Raw genomic sequence first — 16,315 nt, forward strand, 5'->3', positions numbered from 1 at the left:
GGGGTGTGGAGTCCGGCGAGGGTCGGGGCGGCGGGGGTGGGGGCGCGGGGGCGATGGGGCGGCGGGGGTGGAGTCCGGTGAGGGTCGGGGCGGCGGCGGCGTGGGTCGGGGCAGCGCGCGGGTGGATCTGGTGGCGAGGGAGAGAGGGTCGAAGGGGATCTGGCGAGGGAGAGGAAGGATAGCTAGGGGGAAGCTTACTAATGGCGCGCCACACCTCGGTGCGCCTTTAGAAATCTTTTTTTAGATAGCAATGGCGCACGCCGCAACGGTGCGCCATTAGAAATCTTTTTTTTAGATAGCAATGGCGCACCTCGCAACGGTGTGCCATTAGAAATCTTTTTTTAGATAGCAATGGCGCACCCCGCAGCGGTGCGCCATTAGAATGTTTTTTTATTATAGTTCGAGCACGGGTTATATTGCACCTAACCCAATCCACATCAGAACTCGCCCACTAGCCCGACTGGTCAGCATGTAGCACACACACCAGGAGGTCCTGGGTTCGATTCGCAGGCTCCGCAATATTTTTTTGCATTTTAAATGTTGTTTGATATTTATTTGTGTTTAAATATGTTCAAACTTGTTTAAATCATAACAGTAATATTTTTTTTATAAAAACAGTAATAATTTTTTAAAAAATATATTCAAATTTGTTACTTGAAAATATCATCGGCGGCGGTGGTGGAGCGGGGGAGGGTGCGGGGGGTGCCCGTTGGCGGCGGTGGAGCGGGGGAGGGTGCGGGGGGGCGGGTGCTCGTCGGCGGCGGTGGAGGGGGATCGAGATCGAGTGTCCTCATGAATTCAAAAAGTGCCTGTGAAATTTAAAAATATTCATGATATCAAAAAGTGCCCATGAAATACAATCGAGAAATGAAGACTACGATTTAAATACAATCGATCTTAGCTAGCTATCTGTTCACAATCTTCTTGCCCTTCTTTTTCACAAATGGAGTTCTTCTGTGGAATGGACGTCCTTTAGGTAGGGTGGTCCTGCTTCTTCTTGTGGTGTGTGCTGCTACTTCATCGTCGTCGTCATGTTCGATCTTCGGGTCGCCGTACTTGTCGAAGTCTTGCTCATTGGTTACTCCATCCATTCCGATGATCTTCCTTTTGCCTCTCCTCACGACAACACGACTGGGCTTTGACGGGTCGGTAATGAAGAAGCATTGGTCCACTTGGGAAGCCAGTACCCACGGCTCATTTTTCGCGGTGACGTTTGCGCCCGCGGTCTTGGATTTGGCTTCGGGTATAACCATGGTGGTGAAATACCGGTCTTCTTTTAGGACGCTCTTGGCCCATCTGACACGGAACATCGGGACCTTCTCTCCAGCGTAGCTCAGCTCCCAGATCTCCTCGATCCTTCCGTAGTATCTGTCCTTGTCGTTACCGGTGTAGGATTCCATCGTTACCCCGGAGTTCTGATAACCATTGCTCTTCATGTCCTTGTTCTCGGTGTAGAATGTGTAGCCGTTGATATCGTACGCCTCATAGGTCATCAGGTTGTGCTCGGCGCCCTGTGACAAGGCGAATATGAGTTGTTCTTCCGCGAAAGAATCCTCATGTAAAGGGTACGACAGAAGCTTCTGCTTGAACCAACGCGTGAAACATGAGTTGTGCTCTTTGATTATATCTCTGTCCGTCCTCTGTTGGCCTCGGTCATTGTACGTCTTCTCAATAAAGGTTTTGTGCTCTACCACCCAAGGATCGACCACGTCTATGTGTTGTAGCGTGACTAGGTTTGCTCTTTCAAAGTCGGCGAGTCGACCCTCGAAGTCGACATGCATTTCGCGGCGACCCTCACGGTGACCCCATCCAGCAAGCCTGCCGAGGTGCCTGTTGACGGGCAGACCAACGGGGTTCTCGATGCCTGGATAATTTGTGCAGTAGGAGATGCACTCTTCGGTCAGAAAGCCCCTGGCTATACTTCCCTCTGGACGTGACATGTTGCGAACGTATCCTTTGATGACACCATTCATCCTTTCGAATGGCATCATGCTATGCAGGAACGTCGGCCCGAGTTGGATGATATCATCCACGATATGGACCAGCAGATGCACCATAACGTCGAAGAATGCGAGCGGGAAGTACATCTCAAGCTCGCATAGTATCACCACGATCTTTTCCTGTAGCCTTCTGAGTTGCCTCACGCCAATCGACTTCCGAGAGATGACGTCAAAAAAGTTGCATAGGCCAAATAGCGTTTCACGGACGTGCGCGTCCATGATCCCACGGATTGCAACTGGAAGTATCTGCGTTATCAGCACGTGACAGTCGTGAGACTTCATCCTGCTGAACTTCTGCTTCGCTGGGTCTAGGTATCTACTTATCTTCCCCGCGCAACCATAAGGAAGTTTTACTCCTACGAGGCAGGTGAAAAACTGCTCGATCTCCTCCTGACTTAGAGTGAAGCACGCGAGAGGGTAGTCACTTCCGTTCTTCTTGGCCTTTTTGCCTTTGCGACGAGTTTCTGTGTCCTGCTTCGCCTCATCATCATCATCATCATCATCATCATCATCATCATCATTAGCGTGAAGCTCCTGCCTGATGCCCATTGATTTCAAGTCTGCCCTTGCTTTCGGCCCATCTTTGGTCCTCTCTGGCATGTTGAGTAGGGTACCAAGCAGACTCTCGCACACGTTCTTCGTGATATGCATGGCATCAAGGCTGTGAGGCACACGGTGGATCTTCCAGTACGACAAGTCCTAGAAAACAGACCTCGTTTTCCATACCTTCAGCAGCGGCTCTGGCGCCTTTCGCTTCTTTCCCGGCTCTGGCGCCTTTTGCTTCTTTCCCGGCAGTGGGCAATCTTTCCAATTTTTCAACAGCTCGTCTATTTCCTCGCCGCTCCTCATACGCGGGCGTTTTCGGGGTTCGGTTTCACCATCGAACAGATCCTTGCGTTTCCTCCACGGGTCATCGTCGCGAAGCCACCTACGATGTCCCATGAACACGGTTTTCGAAGACCCGGGATCTCTATCTAGCTGGCGATACATTGTGTTATCCATGCACCTTACGCATCCAGAAAATCCGTGGACTACCTGCCCCGCGAGATATCCGTAACCAAGATAGTCGTGCACCGTCGTGAGCAGTGCGGCTCTCATAGGGAAATATTCTTTCTCAGCGGCGTCCCACGTATTGGCTGGCGTTTTCCACAGCGTGTCTAGCTCCTCTTTCAGCAGCCCCAGATACAGATTGATGTCGTTCCCTGGTTGTTTCGGCCCTTCAATTAGCATACTCATGTGAATGTACTTCCTCTTCATGCACAACCAGAGGGAAGGTTGTACATCCACACAAACACAGGCCAGGTGCTATGTGTGCTTCTCTGGTTGCCAAACGGATTGACTCCATCGGTGCTCGCACCCAGCACGATGTTCCTTGGATCCTTCCCAAATTCTGGGTATTCGAAGTTCAACGCTTGCCACTGGCTCGCATCCTTAGGGTGACTCAGCATCTTGTCTTTTTTATTTATCTCCGGATCATTTCCGTCATCTTCCCGCTTCTTCTCCTCCCTATCCGCGTGCCAACGCAGGAGCTTTGCTACCTTAGGGTCCGTGAAATACCGCTGCAGACGAGGAGTGATCAGAAAGTACCACACCGATTTTCGATGAGCTTTCTTCCTCTTCTTGTATCGAGTGACGCCGCACACCGGACATATGGTAGACTCCGCGTGCTCGTCCTGATAAATGATGCAATTGTTCATGCACACATGGTATTTCACGTGCGGTAAATCCAGAGGACACACGATTTTCTTCGCCTCCTCGAAACTGGTTGGGCACTTGTTCCCCTTGGGAAGACGTTCGTGCCAGAATGACATGTTCTCGTCAAAGCATGCGTCGGTCATTTTGTGTTTTACCTTCATCTCCAGAGCCATGAGCGTTACTTTCAGGCGGGTATCCTCGGTCCTGCATCCTTCATACAATGGAGTAACCGCGTCTATCTGCTTGAGAAGCAGCTCTTGAATATGAGGGTCCTGCACCCAGCCTCCATCGTCGTCTGCTCCGACATCTTCATCGTCATGATCATGCCCTTCGTCTTGATCTTCCTCATCATCATGTACGACATCTTCTACATGATGACTGTGTACAGCATCACTGTCGTGATCATGTCCTGGAGATTCTTCGTCTTCTCGCCCGCCCTCGCCGCGGTGGTACTTGTCTTGTTGCCCTTCCTCATTTCTTGCCCGGCCCCCATGGATGACTTCATAGTCATCTTCATCACCTTGCCACCGATAGCCATCCATGAAACCACGCAAGAGCAGGTGGTCCCGCACCTGCCCGGAATCCGGGTCCGCAATAAGGCTCTTTAGCTTGCATCTTCGACACAGACATCTTATCTCTGTCTCGTTCTTTTGAAGCATCTCGGCCTTCGCGGAGCTCAAAAACCTATTCACGATGCCTTCGGTCATCGTGCGGACCATGGTCGCCTGCGGGGTAGAGCAAAACGATATTTTAGAACCAAGAAAAAATTTGGCATAACCTTCCCTAAAAATAGGACCAAAAAGAATGCATAGTGCCAAAATTCTCGCCGAAACGGAAATGAATCAACATTCCGGCAAAATATTGGCAACTATTGCATTTCAAATACCGGTACCTGCAAACACAAACATATATGCAACACCACAAACACATGCAACACCACAAACATACATAGATCTAGCTAGGCCACAAAAAGTGCATGTGCACGTTGTTGGAGCGAGCTAGGGAGAAAAAAAAAAGATCTACATCATGAAGATAGCTTTCGCCTTACTTACCTATCAAAAAAGGTAATTTCACCACTTAATTTTGATGAATCTATGGTGGAAATGAGGTGAGGAGGAGGAGGCAGCCGAAAGCTTGGAGAAGGAGGTGGAGGAAATGAAGTGGGGAAAGTGAGTGGGTAGGTGTGGCTGTCCAAAATATCTTGTTGGGGTCCCAGGTTACTAATGGCGCACCACCTGCAAATGCGCCATTAGTAACCCTGGTTACTAATGGCGCACCTGCAGGTGGTGCGTCATTAGTAGTTTTGTAGAAAAGTAAAAAAAAAATATATATATATATATATATACTAATGGCGCAGTTTTACAGGACGCGCCATTAGTAGTTTAAACTAGTAATGGCGCACTGTGAGGCGGTGCGCCATTAGTAGTTTTGCAAAAAAAAAGAACAAAAAAATTCAGTACTGGCGCACTCCCTGTCTGGTGTGCCATTACTAGTTAGAACTAGTAATGGCGCATTTCGATCGGATGCGTCATTAGTATGTATGTAAAAATGAAAAAAAAATTATCACTAGTGACGCACCTATTTTTTGGTGCGCTACACTAATGGCGCATCACCAACTAGTGCGCCATTAATATATAGTAGTGACGCACTACTTCCCTGATGCGCCATTAGTATCAATTCTATCTATAGCCCTTTTTCTAATAATGTGCTCAGCTGGAGCGGAGCCCCGTACCTTGTTCATTGTAGTCGGAGGTGAATGGAAGTGACGTCGATGTTGGAACCAAGTGCTCCTTGCCGAGGAAGGCCTGACACTCCAACAGATCATTTGTGTAAAATAAATAGAAACTGTCAGATCTGGTCGCGAGCGTGCAGGAGCCCCGCTCCGGCACCACCAAGTTCAGTAGAACGACTTCCTGCAGCAGCTCTGTTATGTCGGTCCGCTTCAGCGCCACTCGGAGTCCCTGGACGGTCTTAGGCTTCTCGCCATTGCCATAGCTATGAACATATCTTGCTTCACGTTGAGGTCGTTGACGACGAAAACTAAAGCATGCAAAGTGGAAAGAAAGGTGTTTGTTAAGTGTCATACCTCAGTGCGCATGATTAACTGTCAGATCTGTGGACCTCTTGCCTTCACATTTATGTCATTTGGGGATAGAGCCTAATAACTCATCAACTGTCAATCTTGTAAGCAAGCTCCAGCAGATAAATTTCTTGTTAATCTGTTTCTGTATACATCTGAAGAAGCTACTCTATCTGAAGAAGCAGGCAGGTATATTGAGCACAGGTGAAATAGTGATGGACCTTGCTTCAGTTGAATAATTGATACCATCCAGAGAGTGGCCAGATAGAAGCCAAATGTGGTTGAGGAGCCACTACAAGCTGGACAGAGAGAAAAACTTAGGACATGTAGTGTATGAAGAAATGCCTTAGACATGCAAGGCCGTGTTATTCTTTTGGTAAAGCCATGAATCGATCCTTTGCTTGTAGCTGCAGGATTTGAAGATAAAAGCCTTCAAAGGGGAAAAAGAACAATTGCAACTATTCCTCTCCTGCTAGCGCCTTACACCTTTTCCTTTGGTAAAGCCACAAATCAATCCTTTGCTTGTAGCTAGCCAGTTGCAGGATTAACAGATAAAGATAAGAATAAAATAAATAGTACAATGCTCCCTTTCCTGCCAGTTATTGAACTTCTTTGTGAGAATAGGTGCCCATGATTTTTGATAGAGTTTTGAATTTGTCCAAGTGTGGCATATGCGTCCATGACTCCTTGTCTTCATTTATAATACAGATTTTTTGGGTTTCCTACTCCTAAAAGCGAATGAGGTGTCTATGGTCTGGTCAATTGCTTCTATTTATATAGATACAGGTAAGGAACAACATGGCAATATGCCAACTATTTTTATTTCTAGAATCGATCATGACGGCAATGAATTAATCTACTTTGTTCTTACTTCCAGAAGTATGAATTTTATTTCAGAGGACGAGGGGACTCTTTTTTAATGTCTGCATAGTTCATTGTGTACACACACACAAAAATCGCCATCACCAGTTCCTACACGTAATGAGTTGATGAAGGACTACAGGAAAGAATTTCATCTCCAAATCACAAAGTCCTAAGACTTTTTCATTAATATATGTCATTTACCATGAAACTAGGGCCTTCTAAAATAGGATTACTTTTCTGCAACATTTTCCTTGTTCTGGGAAGAAGACCACCCTAATTTCACTTTAGCATGTAGGTCAAAATAAATAAATATGAAATGAACGAATAACAAGCAAAGAGTACCTTTAACCACCATATTGTTTGACAATGACATCTAGTGTTCAAAAGCATGATCGACCAAAATTGAGGAAAGCAGGCTTGGGCTTAGTTTATTTTCGGCCGTAGAGTGCTCTCTATGCGTGCCCATTTTTCAAGCATTTGGCATTATTGTGCCCCTGTTATGACGTGGGGGCTCCCTGCTGGAGGGTGTTGCAATACGTTCATGATTCGTTTATAGTGGATGGCTAGAGTGACATAAATTTACACCCGAGTAAGGGGGTTGTTGCATATGGAAGTAAAGATGACTTGACACTTAATGCTATGGTTGGGTTTACCTTAATGATTTCTAGAAGTTGTGGATTCTTGCTAGAGGTCCATTCATAAGTTGATATGATCCAAGTACAGAAAATATGTTAGCTTATGCCTCTCCCTTATATAAAATTGCAACAATCATTACCGATCTTGTTATCAATTGCCTAGAACAATTCCGCACACCGATCCATCATTTTTCCACACTCGCTATTTGTAATATATTCTAACTTTATGTTGGCAACACCTATTTTTATATTTTAGTTCTCCGATATCATGTAAAGCTATCCTCTTTATACCCACAACGTAGTTTTATTTCTCTTTTCTAGATGAAAGCAAATGCTCGGTGTACGTAGAGTCATCAGTGGTAGATAGGACTTGAGAGAATATTGATCTTACATTTAGCTCCTTGTGGGTTCGACACTCCATACTTATCACTTCCACCTTTGTAAATTGCTACGATGATTTCTTGCAATTGGGGATTATCACTGGAGCAACCCGTCGGGGAGCTTGAAGAAGGGAAAGAGATCCCCGTGAGGATGCGCCACGGGGATCACAAGAAAGTGAGCGAGCGGGGGTGGGGAGGGGAGGGGGAGCGCGACTGGATAATCCGAGAAGGAGCGTTGAGACGTTCATGGGCGTGTCCGTTCCTACCGAACGACTAGAAAACGTGATCTGGCAACTTTTCTTGCTTCATGATTCGTGCAGTTGGTCTGATGACAGTAAACGTGTTCGGCGCGAACAGCTAAAACGTGGCACATTCGGGAGTTATCTTATCCATTCTTTTTTGCACATGCGTGATTGCATTGATACTTCATCACAAGATTGGTAGTCGTTTTCATCTTCTTGGTGTGTAAGGTGAATCCAATCTTTAAGAAAGAAGTTGAGATGGATATGGTTCAAAAGCTAGGATCATGACTAAAATGTTACTATCTCCTTCCAAATGTACCAAGGTCGAATGGAATCAAAGTCGATTGCCAGCCAAGTAATTCAACGAGTTTTCTCATGCGTACCACAATTGTAAGGGAGATGACGGACCAATTAACATGAATCACATGGCACACATTTCATGAAGTTAATAGGCAAGAGCTAGACCATGCCATATTGATGATGAAGTTCCCATGGGAATAGTACTTTTTTATGAAGTGTGGTTAGAGCATGCCAGATTTATGAAGTTATTCATCATCATATATATCCTCCACTTTACTACCACGATCGGTCATTTCTCGTAACAATGGCTTGAGCCACCTAACCTCTAATCCTCGCACTAGTTCCCAGCACTGCAAATCCTCCGATATACTCCTACCAACCAGATTTATAATGTCTGCATGTATTTTAAAATGTACTTCAACCATAAATCTGGTCAATGAACTATGAGTTATGTACCCCGAAAAACATATTGTGGGATTCATATTCAAAAGAAATCCTTAATGGTATTATTTTAGATGGGATATTGGAGGAAAACTGAAGACACGAGTCTCGGTCTAGAGCATGTAGGTACAATAGAGCTCTATGCCTATCTTCTGTCGGTTCTAGAATATGTAGCTCTAGATGAAGAAGCTGAAGCCGTTTAGTATTCTTGCAGAAAAACTCCATCGTGAACATGTTGATCCCCAGGCCCTGCCAAAAAAGGAAACGGGGCAAGACGCATGTCAGTATGCAAGAAATGAATGCCATCCAATACGATCGGGTCGATCAACTTACGAGAACACGGCCACCACGGCCGGTACCGGGGCGATGACGACAAAGAGAATGAAGAGGAAGTGGGGATCACACAGAGACATTGCTCTTGCTCCTGCCAGATTAATTGCACATCATAAACTGGGGCGGAAGCTTAAATAACGAAGTGGACATCTCTTTCACGTCCTCCGCGCCATCCATCTGCATTCACAACCTCCAGCTACGAACGTGGCGCCCGTCCTCTGAAGGTCAGTTTGGAGGCAACCGTGGTGTGACAAGACACACACGGGGGCAGTGCCTCCATCCCTTCCTCCGTTACTCATACTTTTGTGCAGTCTAATCTAAGAAGAAAGTGAAGAGTGGGGTCAAAACTTAACAGCGAGAACACTAAATATTCTTTTGAACAAAGAAACCATTATCTCTCAATCTTTTTTTCCAAATAAGCTCAAACTTACCTAGATTACTAACGGAAATATGTTGTACTTAATCGGCCTTTTTTGAAAAAAGAATAGAACATCACATTTTTGAATGAAATTTTGAATATTTGGAGCTAAATAGCCATTATCTCCCAATACTTTTGTTGAAAATAAGTTCAAACTTTTGCGGATTGCTAATGGGAACATGTATTATTTACCAGAATGTTTCTGGATTTCTTCAAATATAAGAACTTTTGAATGGAGTAACTAAACTGCTTGCATAATAACCATTGAAAAAAATAGCACGCTATAGCGTGTAGAGAATTGTCTCGCTAAATTAATCAGTGTACTATGTCTCGCTAATAGTATATTTACATGGGCGGCGCTATTTTGTATAGCGTGCTATATTTTTCCTTGATAATAACTAAGCATATTCATAGTATTTCTCTTCGCTTCTAAATCTTGCAAAAACTGTAATTGATACTAAATCAATTAACAATTCATGAACTAGCAAACAAACTGTAATTGACACCAGAGTAATTAAAGAAAGCAAGAGACCTATAGAAGCAAATAATTTGGGAGATAAATGTGGCAAATAAATTGTAATTGATACTAAATCAATTAACAATTCATGAACTAGCAAACAAACTGTAATTGACACCAGAGTAATTAACAAAAGCAATAGACCTATAAAAGCAAATAATTTGGAAAGATAAATCTTGGTCCTCCAACAACCGATGGGCTCGATGCGGCGATGGTTCACGACCTCTTCACTTCGAAGCGGCGCGTGGCAGCGTGTGGTTGTGCGAGCCGAATAATAAGTCCGGCCAGCCACGGTTAGCGGATGCAGTCTAGTAGTACCTGCGATGCTGTGGGACTCCTGCTGGATGCCATGCCATCCGCGCACCTAGTAGTACTGGAGTACGACTTGATTGAATTGGATTCAATATTGCTTTAGGGGAAATTGGTTTCAACATTGTGGTCATGTGAACTATCTCAGGGCGTGCACGCCATCTCCATCACCGTCTCGTCTCGGCTTGACAAGAGCAAAACAGCAAAGCAGAACACCGGTTATCTCCTGTTGAAAATATGAGCAAATTACTACGAGATTTAATCCAAATAAATAGAATATAAATCATGACCACAGCAGGAGAGATTAAACTAATCATGCGAACTAGCATAGCAGATGAACATATCACATCTAGGGCACATATTAGAAACATGAATTCTACCACGATCTCGAACAGAAAGGATAGAATCACATACGGTGCAGCGGGTGCAGCACCATCGGCGTTGATGTTGTCGCCCATGTCGTCGAGGATGAGGTTGCCGAGGTCGGGGAAGAAATCGTCGTTCACGAAGTCGTCGCTGCCAGCAGTCGTGCGAGTGCGCTCCCCAAAAACCTGATCGCCCCTCTCCCGTACAGGATCACGAGACTAGCTTGGCGGCGCAATGATCTGAAACGGTGATGAGAAACCATACGAAGCGACGGCTAGGGTAGACGTCTGCCTGACTATATATTGCGGGCCGGGTAGGTCGTGGGAGTAAACCCCACGTCCGAGTCGTCACGATCCAAAAGAATCGGAAACGGTTCAGTAATTAACGCGTCCATTAATTAATGACTCATTAATTTTCCCATGCAGCAAAAATATAGACAACATGCATAGCCCTGTCCTCGGCGAGGCGAGGCGAGGCGAGGCGAGGCGTGGCGAGCGAGGAGGAGGAGCGCGTGTAGGTCTCCTCTTCTCATGCTCATACAAGTGGTAGAAGAGCTCACCTTATAAAGAGGTGCAACTCTCTCTCAACTTCCAAGGTGGGACTAAACTTTAGCCTCACTCACTCCACTCACATGTGTGCATGAATGGGCCAAGAGAATTTCAGAATTTTAGTTAGGCTTTGGACTAAAGGCCTACTAGCAAAATTCCAACATCTCCGATCAAAGCATCTCGGGGATGAATTTCTTGCCGGTGCTGTTCTTCAGCCGGTTCTAGAATATGTAGCTCCTAGATGAGGTAGGGAGTGAGCACCTAATCCCCGGATCAACCACAATCATGTGCATCGACGATTACTACACTGTCATAGGTCCCGAGGAGCGTTGTAATTTCTTCAACCTCGTGCTAGGTAGAGCAGCCACGATGGAGTGGGCAATTTTTACGTGCTAGGTTATACGAATGACATCAAGTAATGGCAGGCGTTTGCGTACAACGACCACTCGATCCAACCTCTAGCTAGTTAGAGCCGTCAACACACTATTAGAAAAAAGCCTAGTAGTAGCGCGGATTAAAAGCTAGTAGTAGCACGGGTGCCTGCGCTACTACGGCGCTACAGCTAACTAGTAGTAGTAGCGCGGTGCATCCCGCGCTACTAGTACGTGTGTTAGTAGTAGCGCGGATTCAACACGCGCTACTACTAATTATCTGTAGCGCGTATATGTGACCGGCGCTACTACTATTATTTTGAAAAACCAAAAAAAAAATCTCGACCCCGTGCATGCTGTCAATCATGCAGGGAGATATTGGCCATGACGCACGCCTCGTGGAAGCCGTTGATGGCGGCCGCGGAGGCCAGCCCGGCGTGGGCCGGGAGCTGGAGGACCTGGATCTTGGCATCGTGCGTGGGGAGCAGCACCTCGCGGCGCCCATCGTCATTGAGGTCGGCGACGAGGGACGGCGGGAGGCGGTCCACGTTGTGCTTGATCGGGAACCCGTTGTCCGACAGGTGGTACAACGCCTCCGGAACGAGAAGTCGCCCTCGTGCTGCCGGAGGAGGAGGGGGATGGGTCAGCTCGGGTTCCGGATCGAATCGGGGAGGGGGGAGGAGGAGGAGGGCTGACCTGGAGGAAGAAGAAGACGGTGAAGGCGGCGAGGAGGAGGATGACGAGGTCGCACTTCCGCATCTTGGTGACGGCGAGGAGCTCAGGCGACCACCCACCGGAGGGATCTCGGTGAGGGAGGGGGGAAGAAAGCAGAGTGTACCAGCGGCTGCCATCACTGGAGTACGAGGGAGAGAGGAGGAAAGTGAGAGAGGGGAAAAGTGAGGGAGAGAGGAGGGATTCGGCCGAGGATATGGGGATTTCACCTACCTCGTACTTAATAGTAGCGAGGGTATAAAACTGCGCTACTACTATCAACTTAGTAGTAGCGCGGGTTTGTAACCCCTCGCTACTACTATGACATGTCCCGGAAGGGCACGATAGAGACCGCTTAATAGTAGTGTGGGTTAATATCAACTTAGTAGTAGCGAGGGGTAAAAACCCACGCTACTAGTAAGTAGCAGTAGCGAGGGTTATAAACCCTCGCTACTTAGTAAGCGTCTGCCTATAAGCTTTTTTCTAGTAATGACACCCTCCTATTGTACCATAGCTCATGAGCGACCAATGTGGCTTTTATTTAAGACCGCTTTTAGCATGCGGTTGAATTTTGTTAATGGCAAATACCCAAAAGGCTTTGATCTCGTTTTATATATAAAGCAACGATCATCAACACCCGGTGCAAACGCACGCCATCACAACATACGCACACATCCCAGGCAGGATAAATAGGCGCTGAGCGCAACAACACCACCCATGATGCAAAGGGATGAAGCCGCGTACGACGAACCGTGGGCTTCAAGACGGCGTCTTCAGGAAGGTTACGGCACCGGAGCGCCACCACCGCCCGATCCAAGGATCAGAGTTTCCCCTGGACTAACACGACGGGCAATAAGAGCCGCGACGACGCCTTCAAGAAAGGAAACGAGCTTCGCCGTTGCCGGTCCGTTCAAAGATAGAAGAGGTTTTCACCCAGGTGAACACTCACCGCCACCGAATGCCTCACCCCGGGTACCACGCCGCCACACGATCATGGCCACCGGGTAGCACCAAGCCACGGCCTTTTCCCATGAGCACCGCGCTACCACCAGTAGGCCCATCGCCTCGACATCCAAGACCTTGACACCACCTCACCCGAGACCCGCCGCTACCCCAACTAAAAAGACGAGCGGAAAGGCCCTGCCTTTCGCACCCCTGGGCGGCCCTAGCGTCGAGACCCAATAGGCCGGCCCTGGCCTCCCTCGATCCAACCTACAGCCTCGGGCGCGAGACGAGCATGGTCCTACTGTCGGGCGTGAGACTTTCTCGGTCCTGCAGCACCAGACGCGAGATGAGCCATGGACCATAGCTAGGAGCAGGCCAACCTTCGACGAAACTAGCGCCCGACCGAAGTGGATCCGCCAAGCGGACGAGCCAGCCACTGCTGTAGCTGATCTGCCAAGCGATCCACCCGCAGACGAGCCAGTGCCGGAGCCGAGACTGCCGAACCACCGTGTAGCCGACACGTCACAGGAAGGTCGCCGCGAAGCCAAACCTCACCGTGCCGCCGCCGCACACGACTAGAGCAGCCACCACACCGAGCAACTGCCCCACACGCACCATCCGCCAGGATCCACGCGTCCGATCCGGCGCCATCCACCACCATGTTCCGCAAAACCAACCCCGAGGTGCAGCGGCAACCAAATCCACCGCCAGCCGGGCTCCCACGCGAGCCAAACCAGCCCGGTTGCCGTCGTGCCCGAGCCTCCCGAGGCACACCAGGAGCCAGATATGGGCACGCCCAGCCATGGCCGCTAGCGCCCTCCGGCCACCCTCGTGGACACGTAGCCGCCCACGTAGCCACCACGACCAAGCAACATCGCCCGGTTGCCACGCCGCCACACACGCGCCTCGCCTCTGCCTAGCTGCACCCTCCCGTGCCACCCGCGGCCAAGCGAAGAGGAGAAGCTGCCCTGCCGGCGCCGACACCGACTAGGCTTCTCCCAGTCGCGCCCTCGGGCGGCGGCCATGGAGCGAGGAGCGGAGGAGGTGGGTTCTCCGGCGGCGGCGGCGACAAGGTCTCGTCCCACGACGCGTGTCGTGGGAGCGTCCCCTCGCAAATACCCTTTTCAATGGGGTTCACCATGTTTTTTTCATGCATTTGGACCATATGCTATCTTTATCTGAATTCTGTAACTGGAAATTATGAATTGAAATATTTTTGTATTGCATGAGGCTGGAACATAAAAGAATTAGGGAAACGTTTCCAGCCGGGCACCGGCCGAACCGTTACGCAGGTCTCATGCAAGCCGCGAGATGGATCGTAATCATGCGACCAGAAACAGCGCACCCCTTCCCTTATCTGTTGCAGCACATATCCATCTTCCTTCTCCATCGCTCAGCTCCCCCACGCCCATCCCCACAACTCCGTTCCCCTCCTGCACCACCGGCGTCGCCGCAACTCCGGTCCCCTGTCTTGCGACCCTCCTCCTCCTCCTCCCCCCCCCCCCTCCGCCCTCAATCTCCCTCCTCCTTTTCCTTTCTCTATGATGGCCAACGCTCGCCCTGAATCCCGTGATCCCCGACGACCATCTCTCATCGGAGATGGACACGACGACAGGGGGGCGCCCTGCGCTGCTGCGATGCCGGAACCAACATCTATTTTTGCTACAACCTGCAGGCCAAAACGCTGGAACCGGCCATCTCAGAAGCTGAAAAACCGGCGAGACTATATGCTACGAGCGGCGAAGTGGAGCTCAACGACGAGCTTCAAATGAGAGGCGACCGGTGCTGCAACCAGCGTGGATTTGAGCTGGAACCGGCCGACAAAATAGCTGCATCCAGCGTGGATTTTTGCTACCAGAAACAAGGCGTGTTTCGATCGGCAATAGGCATAATGTTGAAAGCTTCAAGCGGCAAGGAAAAAGGCTTCAACCGACATAAAAAAAGCTTCAACCATGAAAAATAATAAACAAAAAAGCTTCAACCCGTGCAAAAAATCTTTGACTTGCGCGGCAAAAGCTTCAAGAGGCGAAAGACAAAGCTTCAACCATGGGAAAAAGCTTCAATGGGGTGGGAAAACAGTTTCAACCATGGAAAATATCTTACGAGTGACGCCGGAAAAAGCTTCAACCGCTATGTGAAAAAGCTTCAACCGTTGCCATTTTTTGCTACTACTGGCGCCGGATTTGCTACATCCATTGCGGCGGAGCTACGACCTACTACGGTAGTGGCTTTTTTTGTTACAACCGTTGTTGGATTTTGGTACTACCGGCGATGGATTTTGCTACATCCATCATGGCGGAGCTGCGACCGACGGCGAGATGAATTTTTGCTGCAACCGTCGACGGATTTTTGCTACTATCGGCGTACACTTTTGGTACAACCGGTGACACAGAATGCTACAACCATACGGTCATGTTATGACGAGCAGAGGCGTTTTGCTGGAGTCGGTGAGGTCGATTTTGCTACAACTAGCGTCGAGAAAGGCTGCAACGTGCTTCTAAAAAAGCTTCAAACGGAGAACGGCTAGCTAACAATGGCGAGCGGCGGTGACGGAGCTGCATGGTGGTGCTGTGATGGGCGCGTGGCGAGTACGGCGGCGGGCTGCGACGATGCTAGAACTCTCCCCCGACGATCTTGCAACCAGGAGGAGGGAGACATGCCCGGCCCGACGGAACTAGGGACGTCTTTTTCTTTTTGACCGGCCCGGCGGAGCTGCATATGGTGAGCGTCCCCGGCGAGCTGTGGTGGCGAGCGTCCCTGGCGAGTTGCAACAGCGAGTGGCCCTGGCGAGCTACGACGCGGCAGCCAAGGGCGAGCACGAAGAGGCTGTACGACGTAGATCCATTTTTTCTGTTTGCGCGTGCGTGGAAGGAAGAAGATGACTTGGCATCGACAATCTCGTCCGTTCACCTTTGCAGATCCAATGCTCGGTAGCAGACCGGCCCAAATTTGGGCCGGTGCGCCGGCGCAGAGTACTGGCCAAAGAATTAATTGTACGTGGAAAAATTTCCATATGCACACAATGTAAGGGAAACAGAAATATTAAAGAAATAGAAGAGAAAAATGCATTTATCTACCTACTAATAAACCAGCGATTGCTTCTAGTTGTACGTCGCGATGTTTTTGCATAAAAGTCCCTCTATTTTTCAGAATTCAACCC

Source organism: Aegilops tauschii, chromosome 2 (assembly GCF_002575655.3).
Source record: "Aegilops tauschii subsp. strangulata cultivar AL8/78 chromosome 2, Aet v6.0, whole genome shotgun sequence".
In the NCBI taxonomy this organism is placed as follows: domain Eukaryota; kingdom Viridiplantae; phylum Streptophyta; class Magnoliopsida; order Poales; family Poaceae; genus Aegilops; species Aegilops tauschii.